This window comes from Apodemus sylvaticus, chromosome 8 (genome assembly GCF_947179515.1).
Source record: "Apodemus sylvaticus chromosome 8, mApoSyl1.1, whole genome shotgun sequence".
Classification (NCBI taxonomy): Eukaryota; Metazoa; Chordata; class Mammalia; order Rodentia; family Muridae; genus Apodemus; species Apodemus sylvaticus.
The window spans coordinates 54,132,254-54,156,170 of NC_067479.1; the positions used below are offsets into that span (position 1 = coordinate 54,132,254).

Below are 23,917 nucleotides of genomic sequence, written 5' to 3' on the forward strand. Positions count from 1 at the left end.
TGTCTAGAAATGGTGAGCAGCCAAGAGCAATGGTTTCAGCCTACGTTGTTCTGGGTGCCTCTGGGGCCTTCCTGACCTCTAAGTTACAAAGAAGTATCCAGCACCTGGCATTGAGATTTTCACTCAATAACCCAAGTCTTCAAGGCAGCATGGTCCACCCATGCAGAACACTTCTATTTAATCTCATGCATGTGTGTGTATGTATACAATGTTTGAAAGTATTATAGAAAATGATATAAAATTAGGCGTCTCCATATAGCCTTAGTTTAAGCTAACATACCCCTACCCTACCCGCTCCCCAGTCTTCCAGCCCCATCTAAACCTTTAATTCTGAATTATTCTCCCCTTCTCCTTCCATGCACCTGTGTCATTTTTTTAAATAAAAAGCTTATTTATTTAATATATATTCATACACTATAGCTGTCTTCAGACACACCAGAAGAGGGCATCAGATTTCATGACAGATGGTTGTGAACCACCACGTGGTTGCTGGGAATTGAACTCAGGACTTCTGGAAGAGTTGTCAGTGCTCTTAACCTCTGAGCCGTCTCTCCAGCCCACACCTGTGTTCTATACCCTCTGATTACATTTCCTGCCTCCCGCCCCCCCTTGGGTTGGAAGATCATGTTTCCACACAGTTTTATCCTGTGCCCTTCACTTTGGCTGAACCTCCTCTAACCCCCCATCCCCCCATCTTCTCTCCCACCCTTTATTTTCCCTCCATTGTCCACCCCCTCTGTGCTCGAGTTCTCCCTGCCTCATATCCCTCCTCTCCGCTTTTGTTTTACTCCCTCCTCTTACTTAATAAGCATCCACCCCCAGGGACCTGTTTCTAAGTCCCTGGCTTCCAGTGTGCCCTCCAGAGAGAGAGAGAGAGAGAGAGAGAGAGAGAGAGAGAGAGAGAGAGAGAACAGACTGGTTGTCTTTCTAGGTGGTCTAAATTCAGTAGAATTTCTCCTTGCTCTGACCACTTACCTGCAAATTTCATGGTTTCATTTTTCTTCACAGTGGGAGTGTATATGTACCCCCATTTTCCTTATCCATTCATCTGTTGATGGACATCTAGATTAAGTCTGTTTCTAAGCTCTTGCGTCTAGAGTGACTGCCTGTGGATTTGAAACTGTCCCTGTAGTGGGATATAAAGTCCTTTGGGGTATACGCTTGGGAGTGGTGCAAATGGGTCTCCTGGAGGTTCTGATTCAGTTTTTTTGAGAACCTTTCAGACTGATTTCTGGAGTGGCTGCACCTGTCTGACTCCCACCAACAGTACACAGGCTCCCTTTCTCCACGTGTGGTCAGCATCTGTTCTCATCCAGATGCCTGATGACTGGTCACAATTCTGACTTGGGCTAAGATGGAACTACGAAACCTTCCTAGGGCCTTCTCCCTCCATCCTCATCTCTCGCCTCCATGACGCTTTGGTACCACAGATGCGCCACCTACTTGCTTATCTATGGTGGCCCTTGAGGGGAGGGGACACAGCATATAGTGACATTTAAGCTTTCTTGCTTCCCTTTCTCTCAACATGCTTCACAGGAGTCAATTTTTGCAAAGGTAGGAGGGGCTAACACCCCGGCACCAATCAAGACAGCGAGAAGGTCTCTGGGTCTCTGTGCAAGTGCCCAGGTAACATGTGTTTCCCCTCTGTTTAGAAAGTGACTGACCGCTGGGTTTGTGGAAAGATATTGTGTGAATTTGGTTTTGTCATGGAATATCTTGGTTTCTCCATCTATGGTGATTGAGAGTTTTGCTGGGTATAGTAGTCTTGGCTGACATTTGTGTTCTCTTAGAGTCTACATGAGATCTGCCCAGGATCTTCTAGCTTTCATGGTCTCTGGTGAGAAGTCTGGTGTGATTCTGATAGGTTATATGTTACTTGATAGGTTTATATGTTACTTTTGTAGGACCTCCTTTTCGGGGAGACCCCCACTCTATTCTCGGGATAGCGTACACCCAAGGAAACACGAGAGACCGACTTGATACAAATGCATGAGGTAGTTTATTATCAGAGCTCTGGATCGACACGTATCTCACACAGGAGACAGTGGAGTCGACCCTGAGGCTCAAAAGTTAGGGGTTTATATAGGAAAAGCCAGGGGGGTTTGGCGCGGTTACACATGATTTGCTGATTCAAACATTGGCAGGGGATTTTGGCGTGCAGGGTGGGTTTTTTTTGGCATACGTGCAGATCGGGCCGTCAGCAATGTAGGAGGGTGGTTTATTTTTGTTAGCAGGAAGGTCATTTTTAAACTGCATCCAAGGACAGGAGACAGGAGACTCCAGTTTAGATAGTGTATGACCCATAGGAGTTTTCCCAGGCATGCCCCTTATCTTTTATGGCCGGTCTGTTTGTGGAATGGCTCAACCACAACCTTGCTTCAAGCTTGTCTGCCTCAACTATGGATTCTGTAAAGTCCCAACTCCCTTCACTTTGTTTAGTACATTTGGGGTTTTGATTATTATGTGACGGGAAGTATTTTTGTTCTGGTCCAGTCTGTTTGGAGTTCTGTAGGCTTCTTGTATATTCATGGGCATCTCTCTCTTTAGGGTAGGGAAGTTTTCTTCCATAATTTTGTTGAAGAAATTTGCTGGCCCTTTAAGTTGTAAATCTTCACTCTCATCTATGCCTATAGTCCTTAGGTTTGGTCTTCTCATTGTGTCCTGGATTTCCTGGATGTTTTGGGTTACAAGCTTTTTTCATTTTGCATTTTCTTTGACTGTTGAGTTCATGGTTTCTATGGTATCTTCGGCATCTGAGATTCTTTCTTCTATCTCTTATATTCTGTTGTTGATATTTGCATCTATGGCCCCCGATTTCTTCCCAAGGTTTTCTATCTCCAAAGTTGCCTCCCTTTGTGCTTTCTTAGTTGTTTCTACTTCTGTTTTTAGATCCAGGATGGTTTTGCTCAGTTCCTCTGAATTCTCAAGAAACAATTAGCATATCAAATGATACCCAAGGAGAGGGAAGGAGAGGGCCCTGGTTCTGAAAAGACTTGATCCAGCATTGTAGGGGAGTACCAGGACAGAGAAATGGGAGAGGGGTGATTGGGAAATGGGTGGAGGGAAGAGGGCTTATGAGACCAATGGGGAGGGGGGAACCTGGAAAGGGGAAAGCATTCAGAATGTAAACAAAGAATATAGAAAAAAATTTAAAAAAATAAAAAAAAGAAAGTGACTGATCACAATATGCTCCTGATGCTGTTTCCAGTACTCTACACTCATAACACTGGAATATTCCAGAATGACAAAGAGCTGTGCACAGCCCCCTGGATGCACAAGGCTGCCCTACCAACAGTTTGCATCAATTGGTACATTTTATAATAGATTTTAAATTGGGGTTTACAACCTATCTATATATGCTTTGATACTTGAATTTTTTAATATTTGGATCTGCTGATGACTTGTTTAGTTATTTTCAAGCAATAGTACAATTTTTCTCCTTTATAGCCTGGTAAGTCTAAATTCTGACAGGGCCAGAAGGATATTCTTAAGAAAATATTCAACTTCTGTCTTTGTTTTGTTTTGTTCTTGAGACAGAGTCTCAAACATAATCTAGACGGGCCTCAAACTCTCTGCAGCCAGGAATGACCTTGGACTCCTGAGTCTCCTCCCCGCAGCTCTCAAGTGGGACTGCAGGTATGTGCAGCATGACAGCTCACAGCATGTTTATAAGCCTTATATACTAGCTCAACTGTGATAAAGCAGAATAACTCTATGTCTCCTAAGTCCTTTTTAATATCATGCATTTTCGATAATTGGAACTTGTGGTGTTTAATTCATGTAACAGTATAATGACTAAGTAGCACTATACACTTAAGCTAGTGCATGAGAGAAAAAGAACACAAGAAGTCAGGTATGGCGGTACATGCTTCTAATGCTGTACTTAGGAGGCTTTGGACATTATCAAATTCAAGGCCAGACTAGATTACACAGCAAGGACCAGGCCAAGGGAGTCTACAGAGAAAGACCTTGTTTAGAAAACAATGCTGACTTCAGGTGGTGGTGGGGATATGTTTGCATAAATATAGCTCTGGGGATTTTTTTTGGTTTTATTTTTCTTGTTTTTGTTTTTAGAGACAGGGTTTCTCTGTGTAGCCCTGGCTGTCCTAGAACTTGCTCTTATAGACCAGACTGGCCTCAAACTCATGGAGATCCACCTGCTTCTTTTTGCCTCCTAATTGTTGAGACTAAAGGTGTGCAAAGCCCTGCTGATATTTCTCCTAGCTATATCGTTACTAAATTACACAAAACTATTGTGTTTACTGTCCTGTCCTTCAACATTCCCGTCTTTGTGTTTTTTCAAAGGTTCCTACTGTCAGTTTTCTACATTGTAAACCAATTTATAAGGCATCTTCAGCCAGCCCAAATACTATGTTAAAATTTTAAATTCTTTTAAAAGTTTAAAATTAGTTTCTTATGGGGATGTGGTAGATGCTGGGGACTGACCCTGGGAGCCTTACATGTGCTGATGCAGGTGTCATATCACTGACCTACATCAGCTGTGGTAGCCTCCCCGCAACTCCCTCAGCCTAGTGATTACATTTCCCTACTTCATATCTCACTTGCTACCAAGTCCTTGCATGCATGAAGGTGTTGGATAATGCATGTTTGTGACACAGCGTACATTCTCAACCTGCAACCGCCAAGCCAGGACACTCGGTCCTCACTGAGAGGTGACAACTGTTTGCTGCTTCAGTTTGGCTGATTTGGGGATTCTGGCAGAAGTGATACTGTGTATTCTCTCCAAGGTGGCCTCTTGGAAGTGAGCCACCATGCTGTGAGGAATGACCCTCTGGCTGAGCCCAGAAGGTGGCCAATACCAAGTCGCTTGTCACTTCACTGCCTGCCCCGGCCGTGATGGTTGTACTGTGGAAAATGCTAGCTGAGCCCAGGTTAAAGACTTGTGAAGACCAAAGGGGACTGTTGTTTTAAATCACAAAATCTGGAGCCGGTTTCAACCAGCAAGAAAGAAGCAATATTTGTTTATTTCTTCATCTTGAATAGCCACTTATTTTTTTAATGAAAAAGAATATACAGCCACAGGAGGTAACCTAGCATAACACAAAAGAGCATTCTGAAATCACCTTGCTGCATTGAAATCCTAGCTCTGCCAGTCACCAGCAAATTATTAATAAGTACCTGGTTATCTGTTGAATGGAGACAATAAAGGTCACCAATTCACTGGGAACCGTATGCATTAATAGATTGTGGTATTTGACATGCATTGGCAAGTTGACAGGATCTCAAATCATCTCGGATTCTAGAATCACACCTCCAGGGCTGTCCATGAGGGGGACTCTAGGTTGGGTTAAGCAGTTCGGAATGACCCACCCTAAACATGACACCGCAGGCTAGGGTTTGGACTGAGTGAAGGAGGAAGGGAGCGGAGTGCCAGCTTTCTTTGCTCTCTGCTTCCCAACTGCCTGTTCAGGACCTGCCCCGAGATCCCGAGACTGAGCCAAATGAACTCCTCCGGTTTTGTCATTGCCTGAGAAAAGCCATTAATACATATACCTAAAGTATTTTGACCAATGAGCAGCTACTAAAAACAGAAACAGAAACAAACAAAAAACCTGCTTGCGTTAGTTGTTCTGGGGCTGGGAAAGAGGGCTCAGCAACTAAGGGCCCTGAGGACCTGGGCTCCGTCCATTCCCAGCACCCACACCAGCAGCCCACAGCCACCAGTGACTCTAGATCCACGGGACTCAACCTTCTCTTCTGGCCTCCATGAACACCTACACCGATGTGCATATACTGCTTCCCAGGACACAGACAATCATTTTAGAAACTTAAAAATCTAGACTCAGCCATTTGAACGGTTACATATTTTGTACATATTCTCTATTTTGTTGCTTTCTCCTTTTTGTCTTTTTAGATTTACTTAGTTTATAAGCATGCATGTCTGGCCTGTACATATGTACATGCACCATGAGCATGCCTGGTGCCTGCAGAGGTCAGAAGAAGGTATCGGACACCCTGAAACTGGAGGTATAGATGGTTGTGAGACACCATGTTGATTCTGGAATCAAGCCCACGTCCTCAAGAGCAGCACCGGCTGTAAACTGCTGACTCATCTCTCCAGCTCAATTTCTTCTTAATTGCATCAAAACATTCGAGTTTTCTTTATTATCCTTTTGGTATGACCAAGAATCCAGTTCTGTTTTTGTTGCTGCTGCTGCTATTGTTTGCTCTGTGTTATTTGTATTTACATGTTCATAGGGGTGTTCACCTTCGGAGGCCATCGGAGGTCATCACGCACCCTGCTCAACCGTTTTCCATCTCATCGCCTGATAGAGTTATTCTCTGAACCCGGAGCTTGCTGGGTTTGGCTAGGTTTGCTGGCCCCACCTTCCTCAGTGAAGAAATTACTCAGCCACAGCCCGGCTTTGTGGTGAGCTAGTGATGTGAACTTGGGTTCATACACACTGGAAATGACAGCTGGAGTGGAGCTGCATACTTGCTATCCCATCGCCTGCGAAGCAGAGGTATGAAGAGCAGGACTTTGAGACCAGCCTGGCTACGTGAGCCTTTGCTTCAATAAATAAATAAATGGCCACAAACTACAGTATCAGCAGCTGTCTGAAACCGAAAGCAGGGAGAAACAGCTTCACTTCTGAAGTGTTCGAAGGGAACACAGTTCCACCAACATGTTGATCTCAGAGGATTTACAGTGTTGTGACTTCTGTCCCCCAGAACCATGTAAGAACAGCTCTCTCTTTTTTTTCCAGCCTCATTTATGATGATTTGTTAAGCAGTTACAGAAAACTGCCGTCGTGCAGAATAGCACCACACTGGGAGGCTTAAAATGTAGCAGATTGCTGGGTAGTAGTGGTGTATGCCTTTAATCCTAGCACTTGGGAGGGAGAAGCAGGAGGATCTCTATGAGTTGTAGCCCAGCCTGGTCTATAGAGTGAGTGCCAGGACAGCCATCAATACACAGAGAAACTCTGTTATGGAAAAGCAGAACAAAACAGAAAGAAAGAGAAGAGAAGAAAAAAGAAAGAGAAAAAGAAGAATGTAGCAGATTTCCTGAAGCCCTCTCTGTCTTCCAGTTCTGTGGAAGGACACCATTATCTATGACACATTGTTGCTGGTAAAGGAAACACAGCTCTTGATGCCTATTTTGCTCCACCTGAAGTAACTGATTCTTTGTCTAGGTTTTGAGACAGGTTCACTAAGCAGCCCCGCTGAGCTCCTCCTGCCTCAACCTCCTGAGTTCTAGGACTACAGGCATATATCTCTGTTCCTGGCTATCTTGACTAATTTCTTAATGAAGTTCAAGGATCTTTTGTCTACCAAGTGCCCCTCTGTTCAGCTTGATCTGCACCTCTGGGACGGGCTATCAGGGAGCAGGAGCCTGTAGCAGTGCAGTGTGTGATGACAGCAGGGTTTGGGATGGGAAAAGGGCTTCCTGTGCCATCTGCCACCAAACCAAAGTATTCTCTGGACCAGCAATCAGAAAGACTCTTCAAAGCCACAAGGGAACTCTTGGCTTTCAACAGCGGTTGGTATATGTCTCCCCAAGGCTACTGTGTGGGAAACAGTCTTCAGCTTCCTATTTTCCTAGGATTGGGAGATAGGGAGGTAACTGGGGTTAGATTAGGTCATGGACACAGGATTCCCGGGATAGAAAGAATAGTATCATAAGATGAGAAAGGATCCAAGCTCTCACCCACACCTGCTCCCTTTATGTGTTGCCCCATCACACTGAGACACAGCACAAAACCCACAAAGTGTCATCCCACAACCCACAGAACCATAAGCCAATACACTCATTTTCTTTCTTTTTAAAGACAAGGTCACAAGCTGGAGAGATGGCTCACAGGTTAAGAGCACTGGCTGCTCTTCCAGAGGTCCTAAGTTCAAGTTCCAATATCCACATGTTGGCTCATAACCATCCATACTGGGATCTGATGCCCGATTCTGGCATGAAGGCAAAACCCTGTATATATAATAGATGAGTTAATTAAAAAAAAAAAAAAAGACAGAGTCTCATGTCACCCAGGATGGCCAGGGCCACCCTGCCTACCTTATTTCTTGTCTTTATAAATTACTGACTTGACTTCAAGTATTCTGTTACAGTCACATAAAACAGACTAAAGCATTTAAAGAGTCTAATTAAAACTCCTTTCTTTTTCTAATTAAGACTATGAAAATAGCCTAGTTTTAATAAAGTTTAAGAGTAAGCAAAATTGCCTCTTAGACACCAATTAATGGAAAATAAAATGTCCAAATGATTGTGCAGCAAGGCAGCCATCTCTCGGCTCGCCAGGCTTCTGTGAGATAAGGTCTGTTTGTCTGGCTCACTGTGGGCCCAGCTCAGGGCACTAGACAGACAAAGGCCTTCCCCTGCTCTTTGACCACCTCCCCCACCCCCACCCCCCACCCCATCCCCCCTTTGTTTTTCAAACAAGGAAGAAAAGAGTCTACATTTGCAAGGCAGTAACTCCACCTAAACTCTTCTCTTTTCTTAACCATATTGTTTTCTTTTCTTGAACCTGGAAAGAATTCCACCACAAATGTAATGTTTAGTTTTTAAAATAGCAGCTGAAAAAAAAAAAAAAAGCACAGGATACATGAAGCTCAAGCCCAGTTTAGGTTGTCTCTGTGTCTGCTAGGTTTCCGCAGCTCCCTCCTGCCCTGGGCCTGCTGACTGAGGAATGTTCCCTCAGAAGAGCAGCAGCATTGAGGAACTGTCTGCCTCAACTGTGTTGGCACCGGGTTAAATGCAGGTTGGCTGTGGTTCTTCAGTGGCTTGCTTTACTCCTTATTTAGCGACTTTTGGGTGTGTTTGTCTTGGCCTCTCTCCTTGGATGTTTGAAGATATCGCTTGATCAAGATAGTGGGGCTTCTAAAATATTGAACTCTGTAAAAATATTTTCTGAATATTTTATCTTCGGCCAGCTGGGTGCCTCTTATTTGTTTTGGGATGTTTTCTACCATATAACAGGGTTTATTAACTTAAGTCCTTGCCTGGAGAAGCTATTTGGCCCTAATGCCATGTGTACACCCTTTCTCCCACCTCTTACCCTGTGTCCACCCCTCGGCCCACTGTCTTCCATGAATATCTGGACCTTTGCACAATTGCATGCAACTACCCACTTATTTGGCATTTAAAAGGGGGCCTTATAGGACTGATGGATGGGATTGCTTAGCAGATAAGAGCATCCACCAGCAAACCAGATCTGAGTTCAATCCTCAGGGCCATACGGTGGAAAAGAGAAAACCAACTCCTATAAATTGTCCTTTGACTCCACACCCATGTGCATGCCCACATGCGCACACAATTTTGTTTCTTTTAAAGGAGACTTTTCTCATCCCTATCGTGATATGCCTGACTTATATAAAACTTGTGAGGGCAGAAGCAGAAGGATGGATACTAGTTCATGACCAACCTTTTCGATACGGTGAGTTCCGGACCCTCTGGGGCTACACAGGGAGACACACAGAAACCAAAACAGAACAAAATCTTCAGTGTCTGCAGTATGCATGTTTGATTTTTTTGGTCCTTCCCCTGTCCTTCATAGAGCTAACTCTAATCTCTCAGAATGAGAATCATGTTCTTCTTTGCTAATGGCTACCACGCAGGGTTTTACTATGCCTCCAGAGTATTATCTATCTCTTTGCAAAAATGTAGATAGAAAGAGATGCCTATGTAACTGAGGACACTTGTGACTTTTGATCCTTCTGGGTTTGTTTAACCAAGTGGGCATAAAAAGAGAGAGAGGGGTTAAGCGGGCCCATGCCCAGGTACCTCTTCCCCCTGAGGACCACACGCACACAGACATGGTATAGAATAGAGTTTATTCAGGGCAGAGGAAGGGAGTTAGAGAGGCAGAGAGAGAGAGAGAGAGAGAGAGAGAGAGAGAGAGAGAGAGAGAATAGGGAAGTGGAGGCTGGCCATGACCACGTGGATAGAGGGGGGAGGGGAGAGCCCAAGAGGGGCAGAGAGGTGAGAGTGAGTGAGGAGGGGCAAGTAGCCCCTTTTATAGTGGGCCAGGTCTATGGGGCTGGGCATACCTGGCAGTTGCCAGTTAAGTGTAGGGTGGAGCTTAGACAGAATACTAGCAATATATGTATTACCACCTCTGTTCTGGGGATGCAGGACTTCATGCCTGCTAGACAAGTACTCTGTCATCAGAGTGACATCCCAAACCAGGGCATCGAAATATACAAAGTTTTAAAAAGAAGGAAACCTAGTTGAGGTGCACCAGGAAAACCCTGGAGATGCTGCAGCGTGTTCCATCAACAGTGTGGTCCACAGTAGCCCCGAAAGAGTAAAGCAGAACCCCCTTCTCCCTGAGGTTAGTGCAGAGTCACTGTGGGGTACTGCCTCCCGTTTAGAAACGGATGTGGCTTTAACTGAGACTAAGGCATGTTGGGAAATGTCCTGAATGTGTGTTGCTTCATTAACAGCACTCTTGTTTCATTCACAGTGAGTTTGAGGGTGGCTTCTATGCAATTTTATCTTTTTCAGGCAATGTCTTACTGTGTCTGTTCCTTTCATCTTTTGTTTGGTTTTGGTTTAAATTTTTATTTTTTTAATCATGCATAAATCATGTCTCTATTTGAGGCTCTATGTCAGAGGCATAGGATCTGCCTGGAGCTGGAATTACCGAGGATTATGAGCCCCCTCATGTGGGTGCTAGGAAATGAACTCAAGTCCTCTGGAAGAGCTTCATCACTGAGCCGTCTCCCCAGTCCTCTGTTTTGCTTTGAAAGGCAGGTCTCATACAGCGAAGCGGAGGCTGGCCTAGAAGTTGCTCTGTTCACCACTATACCCAGCTGCAATCTTCCTGTGACTTGAAAAAATTAGTCCTGACCTCAGATGGGGGAAGATGGTGCTTGGCATGTCCTCCTTGGCAGCCTCCCTTGGTAAACAGCTTCCTTTGTGACTGCCACTATTCCACTCACAGGCAGCAATCCTCTTGGACTAGCGGCCCAGAGCCCGGCTTTCAGATCTGAACTGCCAAGCCAGCTTCGGATTTCCCCGTTATCTCTTTTCCTCCGAGTAGCCTCTCAAAGCAAATGCAGGCCACCAAGTTGTTGCTGATTTCGGTCACTTTCTTTCTTTCAGATGAAGCTCATAGGCCTTTTATGCAGTGCGATCACTCAAACCATGGTTATCCTGAGGGAAAACATCTGCATTTAGGACATTTAATAGGCATGAGTTTCCTCTCACCTTCAAAAAGTCCATCCTCATTCTGCATTTATTTTATCTGCTTGGAACACCCTTTAAGGACTTTTTTTTTTTTTTTACTTAAAGGGGTTTTTATATAAATATTTTTCTATTGGCTCCTTGGAATTTTAATAAACGAAACCTCCCCTTTTCTTAAAACAAGCCAGAGGGAAGCTAGGTGGAAGGCTCTCGGGAAGCAGGTTCATTGGATGTCTGTTGACTCACAGTGCCCGCTGCTTTTTGGTTGGATGTGAGTCTTTGTCACTGTTTAATGACTCAAAGTACAAAAACACTCATTATTATAGATTCAAGGTAAAATTCCATGCAGTTTTGGAGGGCTCATTTGCATTTTTCATATTCTTTTGTCCTTGAGATAGACTGGGCAGGGCATATGCATAATTAGAAATGAAACAACACCCCTGTATCCAAGTGTGCTGCAGGAAGCAATCTGTAATAATGAACATACTCTCTGGGTGTTTGTTTGTTTGTTCATCTAGCTGGGGATTTTGGTTTGGTTTGGTTTGGTTTGTATTTTTTCTTGAGACTGAGTCTCGCACTGTAGCCCAGGCTAGCCTGGAACTCATGGCCGGCTCCCTGCCTCAGCCTAACTGCATGCTGGGATAACAGGCTACAGGCAGGCACCACTGCATTCAGTTCCGACATTCTTGCTTAAGGTATTGTTTGTTCCCTGGCACAAACCCCAAAGTGTTTTGGGGTTCTTGTCTCCTTCCTTTCATTCCTCCTGGAGCAGCTTCAATTATAACTCCTGGTTTGTCTTGCAAACGTCACTTCACTAAAGAGAGAATACTCCGTGTTCTCTCTCATAGGGAGAAGCCAGAATTAAATCTGTGTGTATCTATATATCTAAATATATATGTGTATGGCATACATAATATATATGTATATGGTAGTCATAAAACTAGACAAGGGATGATGAGAGATGAAGAGATATTAAGGGAAGGAGAGGAACAATGTCATAAAAGCAGAAAGGCAGCTGCTGGGAAAGGGACGGTAGGAGGGGTGCAGAACGCAGGGGGAGCAGGGCAGTGAGGAGGAGACGAAGAACGCCATTATGACCCTGTAACAGTGATAATGTAAAGATTACATTAGGTCAGCAACAAGTCTCAGCAGGTAAACGGTCTGGCTGCTCAGACTGGAGACCTGAGTTGGATGGAAAAAGAGAATTAACTCCCCACAAACTGGCATCTGACTGCCACGTGTGTGCGGTAGGACACACATACCCACATATACACATACGCACATGTACACACACACACACATACACTGGAAGACAAATGTAATCAAACATGTTTCATTGAATTTTTTAAATGTTTAGAAATAGACTATGGGGCTGGGGATGTATCTTCACAGAGCGCATGCCCAGCATGCCCAAAGCCCTACACGGCACCTCATAAAACTGGATTTGATGGTGCATTCCTATAATCCTAACGCTTGGGAGACAGAAGCAGGAGGATTAGAAATTTAAGATTACATTCAGATATATGAGATACTAGCTAATGAAAATAATGTTAAAAGGAAAGAAAAAGTGTAAGAAATATCAAAAAAGCAAGGGACTCTTCAATTAGTGAAGTCAGAGGTATTAACAAAAATGAGCAAATGATTTTTTAACGTTTACTGGCAAAAAAAAAAAAAATTGGATAAACTGAAAAAGGATGCACAAGCTGAAGAGACCAGGAGCTCCAGGAGAAGTTCTGGGCTGTGCCTCTCTCAGCAGAGACACTCCCGCTGCCTCGGGCTGATTTGGCTGAGGCCTGGCTGTCTCTGCTAGGCTGTTCCACCTCTACTGATTCATGTTTGCTATCCGGACTCTACTGAACTGGACAGCTGGTATATCGGTGCAGTAGATGGAGCTGCCGCTGCCGCTGCTGCTGCCACTGCTGCTGCCGCTGCCACATCCTGTGTACTGGTCTGCTGATTTCCTGACAATGCAGATGGGATTTTCTCCAAAGTACTTTCTCTGTATCCTAATAACCTATCTTTCCCACTACCTCTGGTGGGTGATAGGCTGGAAGGGAGGTTAAAGCATTTAAGACCCATTTTTAAAGAAGGATTTGAAAAGTTTAAGTTAGAGATAGCACCTAAGGAAAACCACCTGAAGATGCCCTCTGACCTCCACAGGCAAACGCACATACATGCACCTGAATGCACATGATCATACGTGCATACACATGGGGGGGTGGAAGGGGAGAGAGAGAGAGAGGTATCTAAAATTACATTTAACCAGGAGGTGGAAGACCTCTATAATATAAGCTTTATGACACTGAAGAAAGTACTGGAACAATCTTCAGGAAATGGAAAGACATCCCATGCTCATGGATAGGCAGCACTTACTGTGAGGATGGCCACATTACTGAACACCATTGACAAACTCAGCACAAAGCCCAGGAAAATCCTTACAGCATTCTTCAAAGAGCTAGAAAAAAAAAAAAGATCCTAAAATTCATATGCAAGCGCTGAAGGTCACAAGTTGTTAAAACAAGCCTTAATAGGAAGAACAATGTTGGTGGTGTCACAACCCTTGACTTCACACTGTATAACAGAGCAGCAGTGACAAAAGCAGCCTGCTGCTGTCATGAAGACCCAACACGGAGCCGGACAGAACGTGATCGAGGCTCCAGAAACGAACCTTTAGTTTTAACCTTCTCACTTCTCACAAAAGCTATGAGGTGTACATTAGTGGCAAGGCCGCCTTTATGACAAATGGTCCTCACACAACTGGATCTCTGTATGTAGAATAAAACTAGATCTTCATCATTCTCCCTATACAAAACAACAAAAGCAAAAACAAAAACCAACACAGTATGAGTCAAAGACCTTGATACAAAAAGCTTAGAATCCGAGACAGCAAAACAATAGACAAATCATCTGAAGGATACAACACAAGAGTTTTCTGAAAAGAACTTCAGTATCACAGGAAATGATTCTAAGGATTGGCATCGAAGCAGCTAGTGACTGGAAATATGAGGGACCGTTTAGACACAGACATCTATGCTGATCTCGGAAGTGTTCTCAGAGTTACCGGAACGAGCCTCCAGAGTGTCTGAGCCTAGGTTATCTTACCATCCTGTAGCTATGAGAACTAAGAATGGAATAAAGCTCTTACTGTTTTTTTAAATTATTGAAAATAGATTTTTATACAATATATTCTGCTTACAGTTTTCCCTTCCCCGCTTCTTCCAGCTCCTTTCCACTTCTCTTGCTATTTTTATCCCACTTATTACACTGCTCTGTGTGTGTGTTCCTGACCTGTTGTTTCGCTTCTCTGTTGCTGTGATAAAACATCGTGAGCAAGGCAGTTTATAGAAGAAAGTATTTATTTGGACTTATGGCTCCAAAAGGTTAGACTCCACAGTGGCAGGGTGAGGGCATGGCTGCAGGAGGCTGCGGGCTCACATCTTGAACCACCAGCCTGAGAGTGAACCAGAAATGGTTTTTCAAATTATTTAAATTTAAATTCTTTAAATTCCCCAAAGCCCGTCACCCACAGTCACATACTTTCTCCCACAAGGCCACACCTCCTAAACCTACCCAAACAGTGTCACCTCCATTGTTGGGAATATCTCATTTAAACCACCACCTTAGCCAGGAACTATTACCAAAACAATGTGCTGTGTGGATCCCCTGCTGGAAAGCTCTTAGGTTCATGCAAACCTGTCACTGTCTACAGGTCTTCAGAAAACCAAAGTAGTTCAGTTCTTCCTTTGAGTTTTGAAATTTTGTTAGGTGATAACATCAAAGAAATTTTCCTGTAGCTTTAAAAAAAAAAGAAGTCTCCCTTAAAAAACGCATGACCTTTGTATTGCCTTACAGTATAAATGTTTTTGGACTGGGCAGCAAATGAAGTTTGAGAGGCCTCTCAGAGTTGTTTTCCAGCAGTTTGATTCTATTAGCTGGAACATTGTTTGAACACAAAGCAAAGTCCTCTGGCTATTGAGTCTGAGAACATGAGACTTCAACTTTTGGTTTCCAGAAATCTCTGCTTCCCAAGCCAGCCATTTTTATTTTGTTGTTTGTTGCCGCTGTAATTTTAGTCTTCTGCTTAGACCATTTTTCTATTTTGATTTAGATTTAAATTATATATGTACTCTATGCGCCATTAGTTGGACTATGCAAAATATACACACAAAATGTATAAAAATAGAGCTGTGTCATATCAAACCACGGATAGACTATATTGAGTCACTCTGAAAGAGGCTCTGGTCTAGACATTAATTTTGAGTTATATAGCAGCTAGATCATGGAAAATATTTTCAGGAAACAACATATAGCACTTACATTCTACTTAGAAAAGTGTAGTCTGAGAAGTAGGGTGAGCCTTAAGAGGCAGGGCTAGTGAGAGGCTTTAAGTCAGAAATTATGGGATGGGATCCTGGGTGACTGCGTCCTATCACCCTTGGCTTCCAGCACTTTTCTCAACCCAGTGCTCCTGTTATGATAGGCTGCCTTGCCACAGGCCCCAACGCCACAGGGCCACCTGTGGACTGAAATGTCCAAAATAATCTTTTCTATTCCATAAGACGATCATCTCAGGGATTTTGTTACAGTCGTGGAAACCTAACACACATTATGCTGCCCCTGCAGCCATATTTCCTATAAGCACTCAGCAGATACTTCTGCCTGCTGAGAGTATTGTCTCCCCGGTTCCGTCCTTTCTCTTGGTCTCAGTGTTGTCCTTTACTCAAAGTGCTGATTTCTTCTTTCCTTGTCTTCATCCAAACCCTTCCCATTACTTCAACTGAAACTCTTTCTTTTTTAAGACGACTTCCTGGACTATTGTCACATAGTCTAGAGGCTGATATCATGCCATCAACAGGTGATTTATATAGAACAATGAGCCCTCTGTGCCCTTATCTGTAGAGTCAATCAACGGTGCATTGAAAATGTTTTCTAAAGCTGCATCTCTACTGATGGTCCACACACTTTTTCTTTTTGTACGATTCCTTAACAATATGGCATTGCCAGTACCCATCACACACCACTGACACCTATTAGACATTGTAGATAATCTAGAGATGGCTAAGCTTGCTGCATAGTTGTGTGCACATGATGTGCAGAGGTTATATGCAAATACTATAGCAGCTTATTTAAGAGATTTGACCATTCAGGGACTTGTGTCCAGCTGGAGAGAGACCAGGAGTCAATCCCCTGTGCATACAAAGATAGCCAACCAGTGAAAATACAAAGTATGCCGACATTTGAACAAGATAGTCGGGAAGACCTCTGTCTTTTGAATGGGCGCTGTTCCTTGGACCACTGCCTTCTTTTGTGATATCCCACATTTCCAAATTTGTTGCTGTTGTTTCTTGAGACAGAGTCTCACTTGGCTTTAAACTTGTTTTGTACCAGAGGCTGGCTTTGAACTTCGGATCCTCCTACCCCTATGTTCCAAGGGCTTGGAATCGTGCATCACCATAACTGGCCTTGCCTCCTTATTCTTTTGATTTTCTTTATGTTTTCTCTTGTTTTCTTCTATCACTTTTTTCATTTTCCTTTTCTCCTTTTCTTTTAATGGTAAAGAAATATATTTGAAACATGGACACAGTAGACCTTTATCCAATGAAGTTTTCCTCATTTTGGATGAGGGAAAACCATAAGATGACAGCTAAAGCCTAAAGTATTCAATATGGAGGAGTTCTCATTTTTTCATATCAAACAAAACAAGATAAAAAACCCAAATTCCATAATCATTTCAATACAGAGAGATCTGCATTTATTATTAAGACACTTCAGAAAAGGGTTTAGGACTATCTTAGTATTTTTCTTTCCCTGTTGCTGAGGTAAAATACCCTGATCAACATGAGTTATGGGAGAAGGGTTCCCTGACCAATGTGAGTTATGGGGGAAGGGTTTTCTTTGTTCACAGTTCCAGGTTACAGTCCATCAAGGTGGGCCAATTAGTGTGTGGAGCTTGAGGGAGCTGTACTGGAGCTGAAGTCAAGAAGCAGAGAGAGATGGATATTCTCAGATGGATTCCTCCATTTTATACAGTCTAGTATCTCCTACCCAGAAATGGTACAACCCACAGTTAAGGTGAGTCTTCCCATGCCAATTATTGTAATCAGGGCAATCTCCCACACGCCAGCCCAGGGGCTCATCTGCCAGGTGAGTCTAGATCCTGTCATGTCAACAACACCAACCACTGTATAGTGACTGCAAGCCAAAATTCTGAAAATAGCACTTAGAAGCTGCCTAAGCATTAAAACGGGAGAGGGGAGGGAAGTTTTTCATTCCATAAAATAGAACCAAAGTCAGGAGGACTGGGAAATACTATCCCAGTTGGTAGAATGTTTGCCCAGTGTATTAGCCAGTGATCTCTAGAGTAATAGAACTAACTTATAGAATGAATCTCTCTCTCTCTCTCTCTCTCTCTCTCTCTCTCTCTTTCTCTGTCTCTCTCATATATAGATATAGATATAGATATAGATATAGATATAGATTTATATAAAGAGGATATATAGAGAGAGACTACTTTGTAAGCTTTGGTCCAGCTAATCCAACAGTGGTTGCCTGTGAGCAGAAAGGTCCAAGAATTCCTTCATTATTTAGTCCAGGGGCCTGGATGTTTCAATTGGTCTTCAGTATAAGCTGAATCCCAAAGAAGAAGACTCTACTGCTATCAAGGGCCAGAGCAAGCAGGCAAAGAGCAGCAAACTTCCTTTGACGTTCTTTATATAGGCTGCTAGCAGAAGGTACGGCTCAGATTAGAAGTGTGTCTTCCTACCTCAAAGATCAAGATTAGAAGTAGATCCTCTCCCTGCAAATGATTTAATTAAGCAAAAGTTCCTCCCAAGTGTGCCCAGCCATTGAGGGGGTGTTAGTTAGTTTCAGGTGTCGTTCAATTGACAATCAAAATAACCATCATACCTAGCACACACTAAATCCTGGATTTGAGTCCCATCATAGCATACAGCTGGTACAGTGGTGCACACCTCTAATCCCAGAGGTAGATGCAAGAGGTTCAGGAAGGTCAAACTCACCCTTGTTAAAGTGCACGTTTAAGGCCAGTCTGGGATACTTTAGACCATGATATAAAAAAATTTAAAACAAAAAAATTAGAAAGGAAAAAAAAAGGAAGGATTAAAAATGAAAATCTGGCTTGCACTGCTGCCTTTGTTTTTATGTCTGTTGCATTTACTTTGGCTCACTTTACTCCTTGACTCTCCTACCTAACCCATCTCGCCCTCCTCTAAGGTCCTCCTCCTCCTCTCTCAGGCCCCTCTCTGGATCACCCTGCAGAGCTGGAGCTGAGGCAGTGCTGTACAGGACCACAGCTTAGCCAGCCAGTTACATATACCTCATATCCCTTGCCCTAATCCCTCCTCTATTTAAACCCAAAGTTCATATCAGGATCCCCAAAGACGAGCATGGGGATCACCTGACTTCTATATCTGTTCCTCCCTCCCTCCAGTGTGGCCACGCTGATAGACGTCCCTCTTTCTGATTTTCATGATTCCCCTCAGTTGGTCTACTGTGGCAGGAGAGCTTTGCCTTTGGAGGCTGCCAAAATCCTATCTTTTGCTCTAAAAATTTCAGTAATAATCTTGGGGAGAGGGTTATTTAGTGAGTTTATTGTAGAAAATAATGTTATTTTTTGCTTATTCAATTTTTAAATTATGGGGTGGGGGGCAGGGAATGGGGGGAAGTTATGTACACTTGAGTGCAGGTGCCAGAAGACATGTCAGAGTCACTGACATTCCGAGAGCTAGAGTCACGGGTATTTGGGAACTAGCAGATGTGAGTGCTGGGAACTGAACTTACTCAGGTCCACTGCAATAGAAACAAGTGCTTTTAAATGTTAGGTCATCTCTTCATTGCCTGTGATGAACTATCTTTAAGTTTAAATAACTGCTATAAACTGGGCATGAGGGCACCATGGTGGTAAAGGCAGGAAGGTTCAAGGCCAGTCTGGGTTACATAGTAAGACTGTCATAAAAAAGAAAACCAAAGATATATGCCTGGTATGATGGCACACGCCTTTAGTCACAATACTCAGGAGGCAGAAACAGGCGGACCTCTGTGAGCTTGAGGTCAGGCTGGTCTACATAGAGAGTTCCCAGACAGCCAGTACTGCCTAGAGAGACCTTGTGGCAAGAAAAAGCGAAACAAACAACTTATACTAATTAGGCATGGTTGTTCATGTCTGTAATCCCCGTACTTGAAAGCTGAGGCAGAACTGTGATTGGTTTGAGGTCAGCCTGGGCTACATTATGAGCTCCAGGGTAGCCAAAAATACAAAGCGAGACCTTGTTTGCAAAGACTAAACAACAATAAACAAAACAATCAAACAACAAAAACCTGCTATCATATAAATTTTAAAAAGCATTCAAGAAGTCGATCATAGCATTCGTTAGAAGAAAATGTATGCACAGTAAAGGACAGCCACTATTACCGTGACAAAAGCTGTCTTGAAGTCTCTGTAGAGGCTGAAGAGTTCTTGTAACCTAGAAGAGCCACTTCCCTTTGAAAGCTGAGACAAAGCCACAAGCTGCCTAGCTAAAGCCACACTTGGGGCATGAGGGCAGGTGCCAAGAACACTTTTCAAAGGGCATATTCAGTGATGTTGTTTCAGCAAGAGCCCTGTGTTTGCAAAAGATGCTTCCTAATCGGTCTGCTCAACTTCAAAGTCTCTCAGAAGAGGGAACTGCTGTCTTGAGCAAAAACAGAGGGACAGGGAACGGGAAGAACTTCTAAAAGCTACAGCAGCTAAACAGCCCAAGCATATCGAACAGATAGAAGTGAATTAGGATGCTAGAAAGTAGTTTGCCCCGCATTAGCCTCCTTCCCAGAAAGAGCAAACTTGGATCCCAGGGACGTGTAAAGGGAGTCTCATTTTAAAAGCAGATTCACATGAGAAAGGAAAACAAAATCCTTCTGGGGCTGGCCCTTTACATGTGGTAGTTAATGGCAACTTGGCTCTAAGTTTTTAGCTTTCTGTTGAGTCATGCACTCTTCTCCTCCTCCGCTGCCCCTTAGTTTATAGGGTCAACAAGCCAACTTTCTAAATCACAGGACTTGGTTTGCTGTGTTTGGTCTCAAGCCAGCCTCTTTATTTTCTGTGTTGTTATGCACTACACAGCTCTGTAGACACACCAGACCAAACCAGAGAAGCAAAACCCAGCGATTATTCCCAGTCTGTCAGCCAACTGATTTTCATCCTTGTTGTTCACAGCTACCACACAAAATAATGGCCTTTTATTCACAAGTCTTTATAAAATAAAAGTCCTAGGGCAGAGGTAAAATTCTTGTTTGTCACCCTCACTGACTCTCCCTTTGCCTCAGTTTCCCAAGAGTTGTAACAAATGGTATTGTTCAGAAAGAACTGTCTTCTCTTATTCTACCTACTGTCAAAAGCTTTAAGGACTTTCCTCTCATTTCATCCTAACATGGAACTATGAATGTGTTCTAGTTTCACTTCTATTATTGTGATAAATACTCTGACTAAAAGAGACTTAGGGAAGATAGGGTTTACTTGGCTTACAATTCGAGGTTACCATCCATCAAGTTAAAGTTAAACGTAAAGTTTCTAGTCACATGACATTCACAGACAAGAGCAGAGAGAAACAAATCCATGCCTGCCGTCTGCTTGTTTCTGCTCAGCCGCCGGCTTGCTTCTTCTTCATTGCCATACAGGTCAGGAAACAGCCTAGGGAATGGTGCCGCCCACAATAGGCTGGGTGCGTTCAAATCGATGAATGAGTAAGTCAATCCTCCACAGATAAACCTGATCTAGATAGTTCCCAGCTGATTCTAGGTCATGTCACGTTAACAGGCATAACTAACTACACACAGAAGGTTTTAATAAAACTTTAGAGGACACTGAGGTGGCTCAGGGGGTGGAGGCACTTACCACAAAGCCTGGTGTTCAATCCTAGATCCTACATGGTAGAAAGAAGGAATTAATTTCTATAAACTATCCTCTGACCTCCACACATGCATCATGGCACACAGATGCCCATTTTCCAATTCACAAACATCACTTTTTAAAAGTTGTATGAAGACCTTGTTTTAAAGTAAGCTCCTGCGAGAAGTTCTACAAATCAAAATGGAGTCAATTTCCAGGGAAGTTTATTGTCACCATGGAAATAATTTGTCCTTGAGAAATTAGGATTGAAGATACAACAGTCTCAACTTCTCCAACAGGTTTGTTTTAACTGGCATGTTAATGAACGCTCCCCCTTGAACCCTTAAAAAAAGACAGAGGTTATACTTACAAGGCAAGCTCCCACAGCCTAAAGAGATCATACCTAGCCTTGAGTTAAGAAGCTCTCATACCTACCAGGGGAGTCCGCACCTACCGCACTCCCACCCCCAACCCCATCATTGTGGTCCTAACCAGTACCCACATCCTCCATGATCTTTGTTGTGTCTGATATGTTGAGCTAAATCACATGATGCAAAACTTTTCACCAGATCCCCAAAACTTAGAAGAGTTTGACATTTTCTTTGCTCTGCAATATCTTAAAAGCCTCCTCAGAAGAGGCTCCTCTGTCGGCTCCCCGCCAACCCTCTCGGCAGCACAACCTTCTCCTATTTTTTACTCTCACCATTGAGGAAATATCTCTCCAGGTTTTAAGAGGAAGTTTTCTTCCCTGTAAGGGTCTGTTTTGTTTTGTTTTGTTTTTAATATACCATACTATTTGGTTCTTAATAAAACTCATTTGTAATAGGAATAACCTCTTTCAGGACTGATCAACTTGGGCATCTACTCTGTTGACTCTGTTATCGGCAGTTGTTTACCTGACACTGGGTGACGTAGTATTAACCAGCGAGCTACGTGTGGTTCTGCAGGGCTGCTTCCTTGTCTCAGCTTCCAATGTGACTCTGAAACAACAGTCTGCTTTTTGTTTCTCGTATCTGCTTTCTTCAGCTTACTTTTTTTTGTTGTTGTTGTTCATAAAACCATCCATCCCCCTCACCTTCTCTTTCATGGAATGGAGTCCTACTCAATTCCAGAATCAAAAATAGAGATATGGGACTGGAGAGATGGCTCAGTGGTTAGAAGTACTTGTTGCTCTTCCAGAAGACCCAGGTTCAGGTCTCAGCAACCATCCATTTGTCAGTTCTTAACCATTTGTAACTCCAGTTCCAGAGGATCTGACTCATTTTTCTGACTTCCTTGGACACAGATACATGACACATGCAGACAAAAAAACGTCATAAGCATATCAAAATTATTTTAAAATAAAAAGAAATAAAGATTAAGATATTCCAAGTAACTCTTCCTTTTGTCTTATATGTTTTGCTTCCAGAATTCTGTAGCCTTCCATTATAATTCTTGGGAAATCGCCATTTTAAACATTTTGTTGTTGTTTCGTTTTGACACAGGGTCTTACTATGTAGCCTTGACTGGCCTCAAAGTTGCTATGTAGACCAGGTTGGCCTCAAACTCACAGAGCTCTGCCTGCCTCTGCTTTCAAAGTGCTGGAATTAAAGGTATTCAACATTGTGCCCAGCTATACGTACCATTTCTCAAAAGCCAGTTGGCTAGTGAACACCGCAGCACTGATAAGTGGGCAAGTGACTCCAGTTTAAGGAATTTAAATAAACTGCTGCAGGCCATGCAGACAGTTACCAAGAAAATGGGGAACTGGAACATGTCTTCCCAGGCTTACTTAAGTTTGACTGGAATCTCAAAATACTAAAGAAAACTGTAGGTCTAGACTGGATTCTTTCTCAGCCTAGGTTATTCTCAAGAGCAGTTTTAAACCCCAACACTATCGTGGACGCCAAGAAATGCTTGGTGAAAGGAGCCTGATATGGCTGTCTCCTGGGAGCCAAACAGAGCCTTACAAATACAAAGGCAGATGCTCACAGCCAACCATTGGACTGAGCCTGGAGTCCCCAATGGAGGAGTTAGAGAAAGAACTCAAAGAGCTGAAGGGGTTTGCAACCCCATAGGAAGAACAACAGTATCAACCAACCAGACACCCCAGAGCTCCCAGGGACTAAGCCATCAACCAAGGAGTACACATCGAGGGACCCATGGCTCCAGCTGCATATGTAGCAGAGGATTGCCTTCTCAGGCATCAGTGAGAGGAGAGGTCCTTGGTCCTATGAAGACTTGCTAGATGCCCCAGTATAGGGCAATCGAGGCATGGGAGGTGGGTGGGTGGAAGAAAACCCTCATAGAAGTAGGGGAAGGGAGGGAGGATGGGATAGTGACTATGGAGGGGGGGACTGGGAAAGGGGATATTTGAAATGTAATATATATATATATATATATATATATATATATATATATATATATATATATATATATCCAATAAAAAATGAAAAAAAAAAGAGCAGTTTTTCAAGGATTTGTGATTCAGAATTCCATGGAGAAGGCTACAGGTTCAATCATTTGACCAAAGGACCATCTGCCAACACAGCTGTAAACCCAGTAAGAGTGTGTGGGCCAGTATCTTCTGTCAGTCAGAAGCAAAACCTCTTCAAAAAAGGAGAATTTTTTTTATTTTGAAGAAAAAATAAGAACTTGTCCTAGGTATATTGTCACAAATCACAGATTGGCTAAGGCACATATGTTTTTTTGTTTTTTTTTTGTTGTTTTTTTTTTTTGGCTTGTTATCACAAATGAGCTCCTTTGGTACATTTTGTTTTACCAGTGTAGGATTTTAGGAATACAAATGGGTGAAGAGGGTTCCTGGTCATTGGATTGAGACTAGTCCAGGCAGGCAATGAATGACCTCTGAGGGAGGAAGAAAAGACCAGCTTAGT

General features: G+C 43.2%; 1 long non-coding RNA gene across 1 annotated transcript; it reads right to left on the reverse strand.

Annotated features, from left to right (window-relative positions):
• Nucleotides 1–8,470: 8,470 nt before the first annotated feature.
• On the reverse strand, nucleotides 8,471–19,814 carry LOC127691313 (uncharacterized). Its single transcript, XR_007979238.1, has 3 exons — nucleotides 19,590–19,814; nucleotides 13,532–13,613; nucleotides 8,471–11,128 (listed from the first exon to the last, which is right to left on the reverse strand). It is a non-coding gene; the product is annotated as an uncharacterized LOC127691313 (long non-coding RNA).
• Between the last annotated feature and the right edge of the window lie 4,103 nt (nucleotides 19,815–23,917).